Here is a 12,012-nt window from a genome sequence, read left to right on the forward strand (position 1 = left end):
AAGGGAAATGACACTGTCATTAGGACAAAATGGCAACCAACTGAGTGGGAAAAGAAATTTACCAATCCTAAATCAAAATATACAATATATCCAGCATATACAAAAAACTCAAAAAAGATAGACTCCAGAGGATCAAACAACCCTATTAAAAATTGGGTACAGAGCTAAACAAAAAATTTTTAACTAAGGAATATTGAATGCCAAGGAGAACCTAAAGAAATGTTCAACATCCTTAGTCATGAGGGAAATGCAAATCAAAACAAGCCTCAGATTTCACATCACACCAGTCAGAATGGCTAACATCAAAAACTCAGGAGACAGCAGATGCTGGTGAGGATGTGGAAAAGAGGAACACTCCTCCACAGTGTGTGGGACTGCAAGTGGCTAGACCTACTATGGAAATCAATCCAGAGGTTCCTCAGAAAAATGGACATAGTATTACATGAGGACACAGCCATAACACTCCTGGGAATACACCTAAAAGATGCTCCAACATATAACAAGGACACATAGTCCAATATGTTCTCAGAAGTCTTATGTATAGTAGCCAGAAGCTGGGGAAAGTCAGATGTCCTTCAACAGAGGAATGGATACAGAAAATGTGGTACATCTAAACAATGGAGTACTACTCAGCTATTAAAAACAATGACTTCATGAAATTCTTAGGCAAATGGAACTAGAAAATATCATCCTGAGAAAGGTAACAAAATCACAGAAAAAAATATACAAGGTATGCACTCATAAGTGGATATTAGCCCAAAAGCTTGGATTACCCAAGACACAATCCATACCATATGAAGCTCAAAAAGGACGATCAAAGTGCAGATGCTTCAGTCCTTCTTACAATGGGGAACAAAAATATTCACGCGAAGAGATATGGAAACAAAGTTTGGTGCAGAGACAAAAGGAATGGCCATTCAGAGCCTGCCCCACCTAAGGATTCAGGACAAATATGTACAGCAACCAAACCCAGACACAATTGGTAATGCCAAGAAAGGCATGCTGACAGGAAGCTGATAAAGCAGTCTCCTGAGAGACTCTGCCAGAGCATGACAAATACAAAGGTGAATGCTCCCAGCGAACCATTGAACTGAGAACGAGATCTGCATGAGAGGAGTTAGAGAATGGATTGAAGGTGCTGAAGGGGTTTGCAACCCCATAAGAACAACAATACCATAGAAGCAGAACTCCCAGGGACAAAACCACTACGCGAAGAGTACACACACAGCCACCTAAGGCTCCAGCTGCATATGTAGCAGAGGATGGCCTTGTTGGGAACCAATGGGTGGAGAAGCCTTGGTCCTGCCAAGAATGAACGCCCCATTCCCCTGCAGAGAAATGTCAATGTGGGGAGGGACACAGGAGTGGGTAGGTTGGTGATGGAAAGCAGAAAACATTTGAAATGTAAAAAAAAAATCCAGTAAAATTAATTAATTTGTTATGAAATATACACTGCCCATTAGGTTCTTATCTTTATACCCCAAAATTATTACATCTTTCACAAAATCCAGTAAATTATTTTTAAAAAGTGAATTTTATCAACACAAAGATACAAATTAAAGAAAGGTTTGCCCACTTCAAAAGCTAAATAAGAAAATCTCAACAGTAGCAAACTGTTTGGGTTTTAATTCCAGATCTACTCAAGAACAGACAACACAATAATTTGGACAGGACAGCTGAGAAAGTTCCCCCAAACCCCTAGTGGCAGGCAAGGAAAGCATGACAGCCATTTCCAAATCAATAATGTTCTTCTAAAGAGAGAAGCATTAGGACTTTGTTAGGGAATAGAGATGAGTTCACACATTGATTTGCCTGCTTCTGCACATGCTATGTTAAATCCTATTCTGAATTTGGTTACGAGGTAAAAGCAGAGATTTTAAAAGAGCATTCTTAACTCAAAGGCAGAGAGAAACATCTGTAAACTATACAAGCGATGGACAGAAATGCCTCTGGAATGTTCTTCTTGTACGACAAGGTCTGAGCTGGAAATCATGTAGATGACACTGTGAAGGCACATTGCTCAGGAGCCAATGCTACCTGTGAATCATTGCCTATGATCTAACCAATAAATGGATCAATGCCACCATTCCCACGTATAGAAAAAACAGAGAACACAGATGCCAAGGACCAACCTTGACTGGGTCTGGGTTCCTAAGAGAGGGCCCTTTTGAGAGCAGCAGGGAAACATGGGTCTAAGTTGGAGGCTTCTGTTCGGCTGAGATACCTTTCCAGATGCGATGGCTTCCCAGGCTGCTTTCTCTCTGTGTGTAGACTCCAGCTGCTCTGCTCTAGACAGATTTTACCTTCTATTCTAAAAACTCTCTGGTTGAGACAGCTAGTCTTCTGCTTGAGACAGCTCTCTCTGCTAGTAAAAATTCTAAAAGCTCTCTGGATAGCTCATCCAGTCATCCTTTTCTGACTTTGGCCAGGAAAACTGATCCAAAAAGTTAGCAACCAGAGCTTCCAGGGACTAAGCCACTACCTAAAGACTATACATGGACTGACCCTGGACTCTGACCTCATAGGTAGCAATGAATATCCTAGTAAGAGCACCAGTGGAAGGGAAGCCCTGGGTCCTGCTAAGACTGAACCCCCAGTGAACGTGATTGTTGGGGGAGGGCGGCAATGGGGGAGGATGAGGAGGGGAACACCCATATAGAAGGGGAGGGGGAGGAGTTAGGGGGATGTTGACCCGGAAACCGGGAAAGGGAATAACACTCGAAATGTAAATAAGAAATACTCAAGTTAATAAAAAATAAAATAAAATAAAAATAACAAAGATATTTTTAAAAAACCATGACTACAGCTAAAAACAAAATAAATAATCATATTTTTGGTGAAAAAAAGTTCTTGGCTCTTCCTACCAAGTTAAAAATACTGTTAGATAAATTGGAAAAATAATTCTTGGGTTATCAAAATCAGAAAGAAAAGAATTCTAGGTGTTCGCAGACTTTGCAGGGACGCCTCCGCTCTCTAACACCAGCGCCGCGTCTCCTTCGCTGAGCTCCAGCTGAAGGAGAAGGGGGGTAAGTAAGGAGGCGCCCATACCATGGCTTCTGTAAAGCAGACAGCCTGCAGATCCACCAGTGCTAAAGCACCCAGGAAACAACTGGCCACAAAAGCCGCTCGCAAGAGTGCGCCCTCTAGTGGACGCGTGGAGGAACCTCATCGTTACAGGCCTGGTGCTGTAGCACTCAGTGAAATCACATGCTGTCAGAAGTCCACTGAAATTCTGACTCCCAAACTCCCCTTTCAGTGTCTGGAGCGAGAAATTGCTCAGGACCTCAAAACCGATATGCGATTCCAGGGTGCAGCTATTGGTGCTTTACAGGAGGCAAGCGAGGCCTATCTGGTTGGCCTTTTGAAGGTACCAACCTGTGTGCTATCCATGCCAAACCTGGAAAAATTATGCCAAATGATATCCAGCTAGCACGCCGCATACGCTCAGTACCTGCTTAAGAGTCCACTATGAGAGGAAACATTTCATTCTCGAAAAAATTCCTCTTCTTCCTGTTATCAGTAGTTCTAAATGTTAGATTATTTTTTCCATGGGGTCAAAGGTACCTAAGATATGAGACTAAACATAGGGGACAGGATCAGGTATTGGCAGCTCCTCCACGTTCATTTGTCTGTGAATTTGTAGTATTAATACAACATGTAAAGCATTAATGCAAGCAAAATATTTCAGTGAACACATTTGAAAACTCCAACTTTATAAAAAATTATAAACAAAACCTGTTAAAATTTTCTGGATAAAAGAAAAAATTCTAAAAGAGCAGTGTTCACTCTTCATATAGCCTTCTCTTGATAGCTGCTAGGAAACATTTGAAAAGAGCTGTGTCAATGCTCCAAGGAATCCAGGGTTTTCCCTCCTCAGAAATCCTGGTAGAAACAATTCTGAGAGCTGTATTTGCTCTCTGGTGATCTCCAGATAGCTCAGCTCTCACCACAGAAAAACAAATTTCAAGGTACTGCTATCACTTCCTGCTAGCTCATCACATGCAGACCAAAAGCCCAGGTTTTTTTCTTTTATTACATGTGAAGTTGGTTATTTATTCCAGGGTCCCTTTTTATTATCTGATGAATCGGCAGCCTGTTTCCCAGCTCCTTGATATTGAGGAGACATCAAGTACATTTTCTTTTTCTTTTAACATTGCAAAAGAATTCAGAGATCTTACCTGCCTCCCATAAGAACAAATGACAATGTGGCTGGGTGGGAGTGTGCTGGAGGGACAGCACAGAGTTGAAAGCAATGGGCTGTCCTAGTAGGAGTATGGAAGACTGTTGCTGAGAGTGATTTAAACTGCACAGACCTGGCCGAAGAGGTTTTACTGGAGAAGAATTTTACTATGTGGCCCAGAGACTGTTTTTGTTGTATTTTGGGTGAGGAAGATGGCTGCTTTATGCCCTTGTCTGAAGAGTCTGCCTGAGGTCAAGGTAACGAGATTTACAGTAATGGCATTGACAAAGGAAATCCCGCCCCCAGAAGACATTCTAGTGGAGACTTTGTTCTTTTGTTTTTTCTTAAGAAGAGTGTTTTGCCAACGAGTTTATGAAATTTGTAGGCAAATGGTTGGAACTGGAAAATATCATCCTGAGTGTGCTAACCCAATCACAGAAAGACATACATGGTATGCACTCATTGATAAGCTGCTATTAGCCCAAATGCTTGAATTACCCTAGATGCCTAGAACAAATGAAACTCAAGACGGATGATCAAAAATGTGAAGGCTTCACTCCTTCTTTAAAAGGGGGGAACAAGAATACCCTTGGCAGGGAAGAGAGAGGCAAAGATTAAAACAGAGACTGAAGGGACACCCATTCAGAGCCTGCCCCACATGTGGCCCATATATATACAGCCACCCAATTAGACAAGATGGATGAAGCAAAGAAGTGCAGAAGTGTAGATCGCTCCTGAGAGACACAGCCAGAATACAGCAAATACAGAGGCGAATGCCAGCAGCAAACCACTGAACTGAGAATAGGACCCCTGTTGAAGGAATCAGAGAAAGAACTGGAAGAGCTTGAAGGGGCTCGAGACCCCATATGTACAACAATGCCAAGCAACCAGAGCTTCCAGGGACTAAGCCACTACCTAAAGACTATACATGGACTGACCCTGGACTCTGACCTCATAGGTAGCAATGAATATCCTAGTAAGAGCACCAGTGGAAGGGGAAGCCCTGGGTCCTGCTAAGACTGAACCCCCAGTGAACTAGACTGTTGGGGGGAGGGCGGCAATGGGGGGAGGGTGGGGAGGGGAACACCCATAAGGAAGGGGAGGGGGGAGGGGATGTTTGCCCGGAAACCGGGAATAGGGAATAACACTAAAATGTATATAAGAAATATTCAAGTTAATTAAAAAAAAAAAAAAAACAATGACTACATAAAATTCTTTGTCAAATGGATCAAACTAGAGAATATCATCGTTAGTGAGGTAACGCAGTCACAAAACACCCATGGCATGTACTCACTGATAAGTGTATATTAGTCCAAAAGCTCAGAATACCTAAGTAACAATTCACAAACCATACAAAGCTCAATAGAAGGAAGACCAAAATGTGGATGCTTCGCTCCTTCTTAGAAGGGAGAACAAAATACTCATAGGAGGAAATACAGGGACAAAGAGTAGAGCAGTGCCTGAAGGAATTGTCATCCAGAGACTGCCCCACCTGTGGATCTGTCCCATATGCAGCCACAAATTACAATCACTATTGCTGATGCCAAGAAGTCCTTCCTGACAGGAGCCTCATATAGATGTCTCCTAAGAGTCTCTGCCAGAGCCTTACTCATACAGATGAGATGCTTGCAGCTACCAGTCGGACTGAGCATGAGGACCCAAATGGAGGTGCTAAAGAAAGGACTCAAGGAGCAGAAGGGAATTGCAACCTCATAGGAAGAAGAACAATGTCAACAAACCAGAAACCCTAGAGTTCCCAGGGACTAAACCACCAACCAAAGAATATATATGGAAGGACCCATGGCTCCCGTCACATGTAGCAGAAGACGGCATTGTCTGGCATCAATAGGAAGAAAAGCCCTTGGTCGTGTGAAGTCTTGTTTCCCCAGTGTAGGGGAATTCCAGGGTGTTGAAGTGGGAGTGGGTGAGTGGGAATGGGAGGATCTTCATAGAAGCAGTGGGAGGGGGAGGGGGCATGGAAGAGGGTGGTAAGGGGATAGTATTTGAAATGTAAATACATAAAATATCCAGTAAAAATAAATACATTTTAAAAAAAAAAGAAGAAGAGTGTTTTGCAAAGGGGTAAGTGGAGAAACGGAAAATATAAAATGTATGGTTCGAGTCATGACAGTGCACCAGGAAGTGAAATGAATCCGATTTGGCGGTCAAAGGGATAAGCAACATAAGGGGGTAGTGGCACTCAGGCAAGATCCCAACCAACAAAGCTTAGGACTAAGCAGGGTAGTACACGCCTTTAATTTCAGGAGACAGAGGCAAGCAGATCTCTGAGTTCAAGGCCAGCCTGGGGCAGAGCAAGTTCCAAAAACAGAAAAGCTTAAGTCCAGGTCTGGTGGTACAAGAGTGTGATCCCAGAATTCAAAAGACAGAGCCTCACAGATCTCTGAGCTCCAGGTCAATCTGCAGAGCACGTTCCAGGACAGCTTAAGCATAGGCAATGAAGGAGCTGGAAAATAGAAAGCTGGTGATAAAGTACTTGAACAAGGAGGGCATGTTCCAGCCCCAGCAAGCAGCAGAACTGAATAGCTTCGGCCATGTGACTCTGGCTTTAGAACAAAAAATACACAGCTCATGGGCATTGGGAAAAGTTGCCTGAACAGAACACCAACGGCTGATGCTCTAAGAACAAGCATCCACGAATGGGACCTCAAAATATTGCAAAGCTTCTGTAAGGCAAAATACACTGTCATTAGGACAAAAGAGCAACCAACAGATTGGGAAAAGATCTTTATCAATCCTACATCTGATAGAGAGCTAATATCCAATACATACAAACCTCAAGAAGATAGATGGGAGAGAATCAAGTGACCCTTTTAAAAGATGTGGTACAGAGATAAACAAAGAATTCTCAGCTGAGGAAGATCAAATGCCGGAAAGCACCTAAAGAAAGGTTCAACATCTTCAGTCAGGAAAATGCTAATAGAAACAACCCTGAGATTCAGCCTCACACCAGTCAGGATGGCTAAGATCAAAAATTCAGGTACAGCAGACGCTGGTGAGGATGTAGAGAAAGAGGAACACTCCTCCATTGTTGATGGGATTGCAGTCTGGTGACCACTATGGAAATCAGTCTGGAGGTTCCTCAGAAAATTGGGCATAGAAGTACTGGAGGACCCAGCTATACCACTCCTGGGCATATACCCAAAAGATGCTCCAACATATAACAGGGACACATGCTCTACTATGTTCATAGCAGCCGTATTTATAATAGCCAGAAGCTGGAAAAATCCCAGATTCCTTCACTAGTGGAATGGATACAGAAAACATGATACATGTAAACAATAGTGTATTATGCAGCTATTAAAAACAATGACTTCATGAAATTCTTAGGCAAATGGGTGGAACTAGAAAATGTCTTCCTGAGTGAGGTAACCCAATCAGAGAAAAAAAATACATGTGGTATGCACTTACTGATAGGTGGATATTAGCCCAAAAGCTCAGATTACCCAAGATACAATCCATACACCACATGAAGCACAAGAAGAAAGATGACCAAAGTGCAGATGCTTAAGTCCTTCTTAGAACCTGGAAAAAGTATTCATAGGAGGAGATATGGAGACAAAGTTTGGAGCAGAGACTAAAGGAATGGCCATTCAGAGCCTGCCCCACCTAGGGATCCAGCCCATATACATACATACAGCCACCAAACTCAGACGATATTGCTGATGCCAAGGAATGCATGCTGATAGGAGCCTCATATAGCTTTCTCCTGAGAGGCTCTCCCAGAACATAACAAATACATAGGCGAATGCTCATAGCCAGCTATGGAACTGAAAACAGGGTTCCCATTGGAGGAGTTAGAGAAAGAATTCAAGGAGCTGAACAGGTTTGCAACCTTATGAGAACATTACAAACCCACCAGAGCTCTCAGAGATTAAACCACCATCCAAAGAGTACACATCGACAGACCCATGGGTGCAGCTGCATATGTAGCAGAGGATGGCCTTGTTGGTCACCAATGGGTGGAGAAGCCCCTGATCCTGCTAAGGCTGGATCTCCCCAGTGTAGGGGAATATCAGAGCAGGGAGACAGGAATGGGGGAGGCTGGGTAGGGGAACATCCTCATAGAAGAAGGGGGAGAGGGGATCAGATAGGGATTTAAGGACAGGAATTCTGGAAAGGGGATAACATTTGAAATGTTAATAAAAATATCCAATAATAAATGAAAAAATGTAGACAGGACAACTGGGACAATTGGTGCTGGTTAGCCTGAGCTAAGAAAGTAGCCGTGATTAAGAGAGCCTAGCATTACTGAGGTAAAATCTGGGAAGTGTCTTCTGAGAGCACTATGAAGCTGTGTTCCAGAGATAACTAATATTGTACCTTGTGCTGCAGCTGGACTTGGTAAAGTGTAAGAATCACCCAGGTGTGAGTGGTTTTGATGGTATGAAGAAGTCATGGAGAACAGCTGATGCTTGAGATGGTGAGAAACCAGAGAAGGTCATTGGTGAAGGTTCAGTTGACAGCCTACAACCGAAGGGTCATGCAAAGAAATTAAGGCTTTCAATCATCAATCAAGAAAATCCCAGATGAGTTAGCCTAAAGACAAGTCTTACAGATGCATATTCTCAATTAAAGGTTTTCTTTTCACAATAGCCTCTAGGTCAGATCAAGTGACAAATAATTATTTACCATGAACCACCACATACATATCATACACATACGAATAAGTAAGGTTATATAAACTGGCATTTTATTTTTAATGAGTTACATAGCTCAAATACCAGCAAATTCGTGTTAGCATTTGTTCTAATCCTTGCATTGAAAATGAATTGTTTCTTAAGTGTTCATATTTTAAAAGGCAAAGTCGCTTTATTCCTCCAAGAGTGCATCATATTTGCAGATAAAGTTCTAGGATTGTCAAAAATATTTGGAGTAAGTTTCTTTCCTACAGATATAATTACTAGAGATACAGTTACCACCTGTAGTGGCTTCCAAAATGTATGCAAGATTACTAAGGACATAATAAATGGTCTGCCATAATACAGATCCTCTCCAAACTAACTATGTCCATAACTACACACTGGAATAAATACATCATACACTGAAGCAAAACAGAAATACCATCCTCTCATGTTAGAAAACCTGAACTGAGGTCGTATATGGGAACTTAGGGAATGTTGGCAGCAAAGCCCAGTCCTTGTGTGATCTGCAGTCTTCTCTTAAAGGGGAATCAGTCAGTGGTTTGTCAGCTCTCTGTTGGGGAAGCCAGTGGCTAGTCCCACTACGGAACCACTGTGTCCATAAGCATTGGATTCACCAGATAGCATGGTGGTCCTTAATTAAAATTAAAAACTTGTAATCATAAAACAAAAAAAAAATAAATTTAAAACTAATAACTCAGGATTGAAGCCATTCTAGGCAGCAACGCAAGCCATGAACCAACCAAGAAAATTGGTCTCCAAAAATACTTTTAAATTGGCTTAAGAATTTCGTATAATTCCTCATCTGTGTTAAAAAATCAGGTTTATAGAACATTAGCTTTAAGACAATGCTTTTTTTCCCCGAGGACAAAGGCTTGTCTTATTTTAATGACTGATCCGTGTGAGGCCACAGCCAGGCCACTATGCACAGACATGAGGGAAGCTTCATTTCTTGGTCTTTTCCTCCCTGGACAGAGTCTTGATGATCTCCTCCTTCTTGGCCTGGAGGCGCTCCTCCTGGAGCTTTCTTGCTTCCTTGGTCTTAGACCTGCGAGCCTCAGCCTGGTCAGCCAGTAGCTTCCTGTGGACCTTGTCCGCCTTCAGTTTGTTGATATGCTCCATGAGACTCCGCTTTTTTTTTTTTTTTGATACATTCCCTTTGACCTTCAGATACAGGCTGTGATACATATGGTGGTCAATCCCCTTAGATTTCTGGTATCTTCTGAGAAGCCTGCGCAAGATCCTCATCCTTCTCATCCAGGTCACTTTCTCGGGCATCCGAGCATTAGCAGTACCTTTCCTCCCTATGCCCATATGCCTGCCCTTCCAGCAGCAAACCCGGGAATGACAGTTACAGGGTTCCAGATGATTAGTCCATTTTGGATCAGCTTCCTGAACTGCTGATGGGAGTTGGCATTGGCGATTCCGTTGGTCTCATTGGGGTCCAACCAGACCTTCTATTTATCACAGCGGAGGACACTAGAAGCAAGCCTCCTCTGTAACCTGAGCACACTCATCGCTGCAGACGCAGCAGCGAAGGAAAGCAAGACAATGCTTATTTAATGTGGCATTAAAGCTACACGTCCATTCATTTGTATACAAAAAAGTATCTTGCCCGCCGCCAAACTGTAATATAACTCACTTGGTGTTGATTTTAAAAAACACTAAATTGTTTATATGATAAAATTGGTTTAAACTTCTAAACATTATGGTTGCACTCTGAGCTTTCATTTTTTAAAAAGGTACTTTATTTTGATATTGCAAAATGCCAAAACTGAGAAATTTTAAAAATCTTTAAATAAAGTTTTGGATTTTCAGAAAAAAAATTTAAATGCTATTTTTAAAAGTTTTCTTTTTTTAAAGAATTTCTTTTTTAAATGACTGCACTTATAAAGCTATGAGAGATTTTAACATTTATTAAATATTTTTATGTCTTTATTAATATGTAATCTTGATGAATAGATAAATAAAAGACTAAAATGAGGTCCACAACTAAACACCAGAGACTGAAGAATTCATATTTTATGATGTAATAATGATACAAGGCAGTCTGAAAAAAAACTTGGCACAATTTTTCAACATATTAGTTGCAACATTTGGGGGTCAAAAGACATTTTTAATATGGTTGCCTGTAAATCGATTATTTATTTTATAATTGGGCTCACCACAACATTGGAAAAAGTTGTCATTATCCTTGGCATAAAAATATGTGCCAGGGCAGATCTTCCTGGTTGCTGCCGCCGCGGAGAGCCCGTGGGCAGCACCCCGCGAGCGAACTTGAGCCTCGGGTCCACAGGTAAGACCAACTTTTCTGCTACAAACGACTTGCCTGGTGAACTCAGGTCTCACAGAGGCGGAGTTCCTCTGGGACCGGACACTTCCGGTGTTTGGCCAGACTCTGGGGCCGGCGGATCCCTGCCCTCAGCAGCTCTCTGCTCCCAGGCCCCCTGGAGGGGAGTTCTCGCCGCCTGGTCGGGCGGGCACTCCTGAGGCAGCAGAGCGGAGGAGACCACCAACGCTGCCCACCCCTGCCCACATCCCTGGCCCAGGAGGAAACTGCTAACGGCCTCTGGGTACCCGTAGAGGAGGGCCCAGGAGCAGCAGGTCCACTGCGTCTGAGACACCGCACCTGAAGGGACCGACCAGATAAACAGTTCTCTGCACCCAAATCCCGTGGGAGGGAGAGCTAAACCTTCAGAGAGGCAGACACGCCTGGGAAACCAGAAGAGACTGCACGCTGCATACAGTACTGATCCTAGAGGAAAACACCAAAAGATATCTGGAACCCTGGTGCACGGAACCTCCCGGAAGGGGCGGCGCAGATCTTCCTGGTTGCTGCCGCCTCGGAGAGCCCGTGGGCAGCACCCCGAGAGCGAACTTGAGCCTCGGGACCACAGGTAAGACCAACTTGTCTGCTGCAAGTGACCTGCCTGGTGAACTCAAGACACAGGTCCACAGGAACAGCTGAAGACCTGTAGAGAGGAAAAACTACACGCACGAAAGCAGAACACTCTGTCCCCATAACTGACTGAAAGAGAGGAAAACAGGTCTACAGCACTCTGACACACAGGCTTATAGGACAGTCTAGCCACTGTCAGAAATAGCAGAACAAAGTAACACTAGAGATAATCTGATGAAGCGAGAGGCAAGCGCAGAACTCAAGCAACAGAA

The 12,012-nt window shown here is 43.0% G+C and overlaps 2 pseudogenes; one reads left to right on the top strand and one right to left on the bottom strand.

The window, feature by feature from the left end:
• The first annotated feature begins 3,049 nt into the window (after positions 1-3,049).
• Positions 3,050-3,459, top strand: LOC116902089 (annotated as a pseudogene).
• Positions 3,460-9,786: 6,327 nt separating this feature from the next.
• Positions 9,787-10,358, bottom strand: LOC116902087 (annotated as a pseudogene).
• Between the last annotated feature and the right edge of the window lie 1,654 nt (positions 10,359-12,012).

The sequence above is a fragment of the Rattus rattus genome, chromosome 5 (assembly GCF_011064425.1).
Source record: "Rattus rattus isolate New Zealand chromosome 5, Rrattus_CSIRO_v1, whole genome shotgun sequence".
NCBI lineage: Eukaryota > Metazoa > Chordata > Mammalia > Rodentia > Muridae > Rattus > Rattus rattus.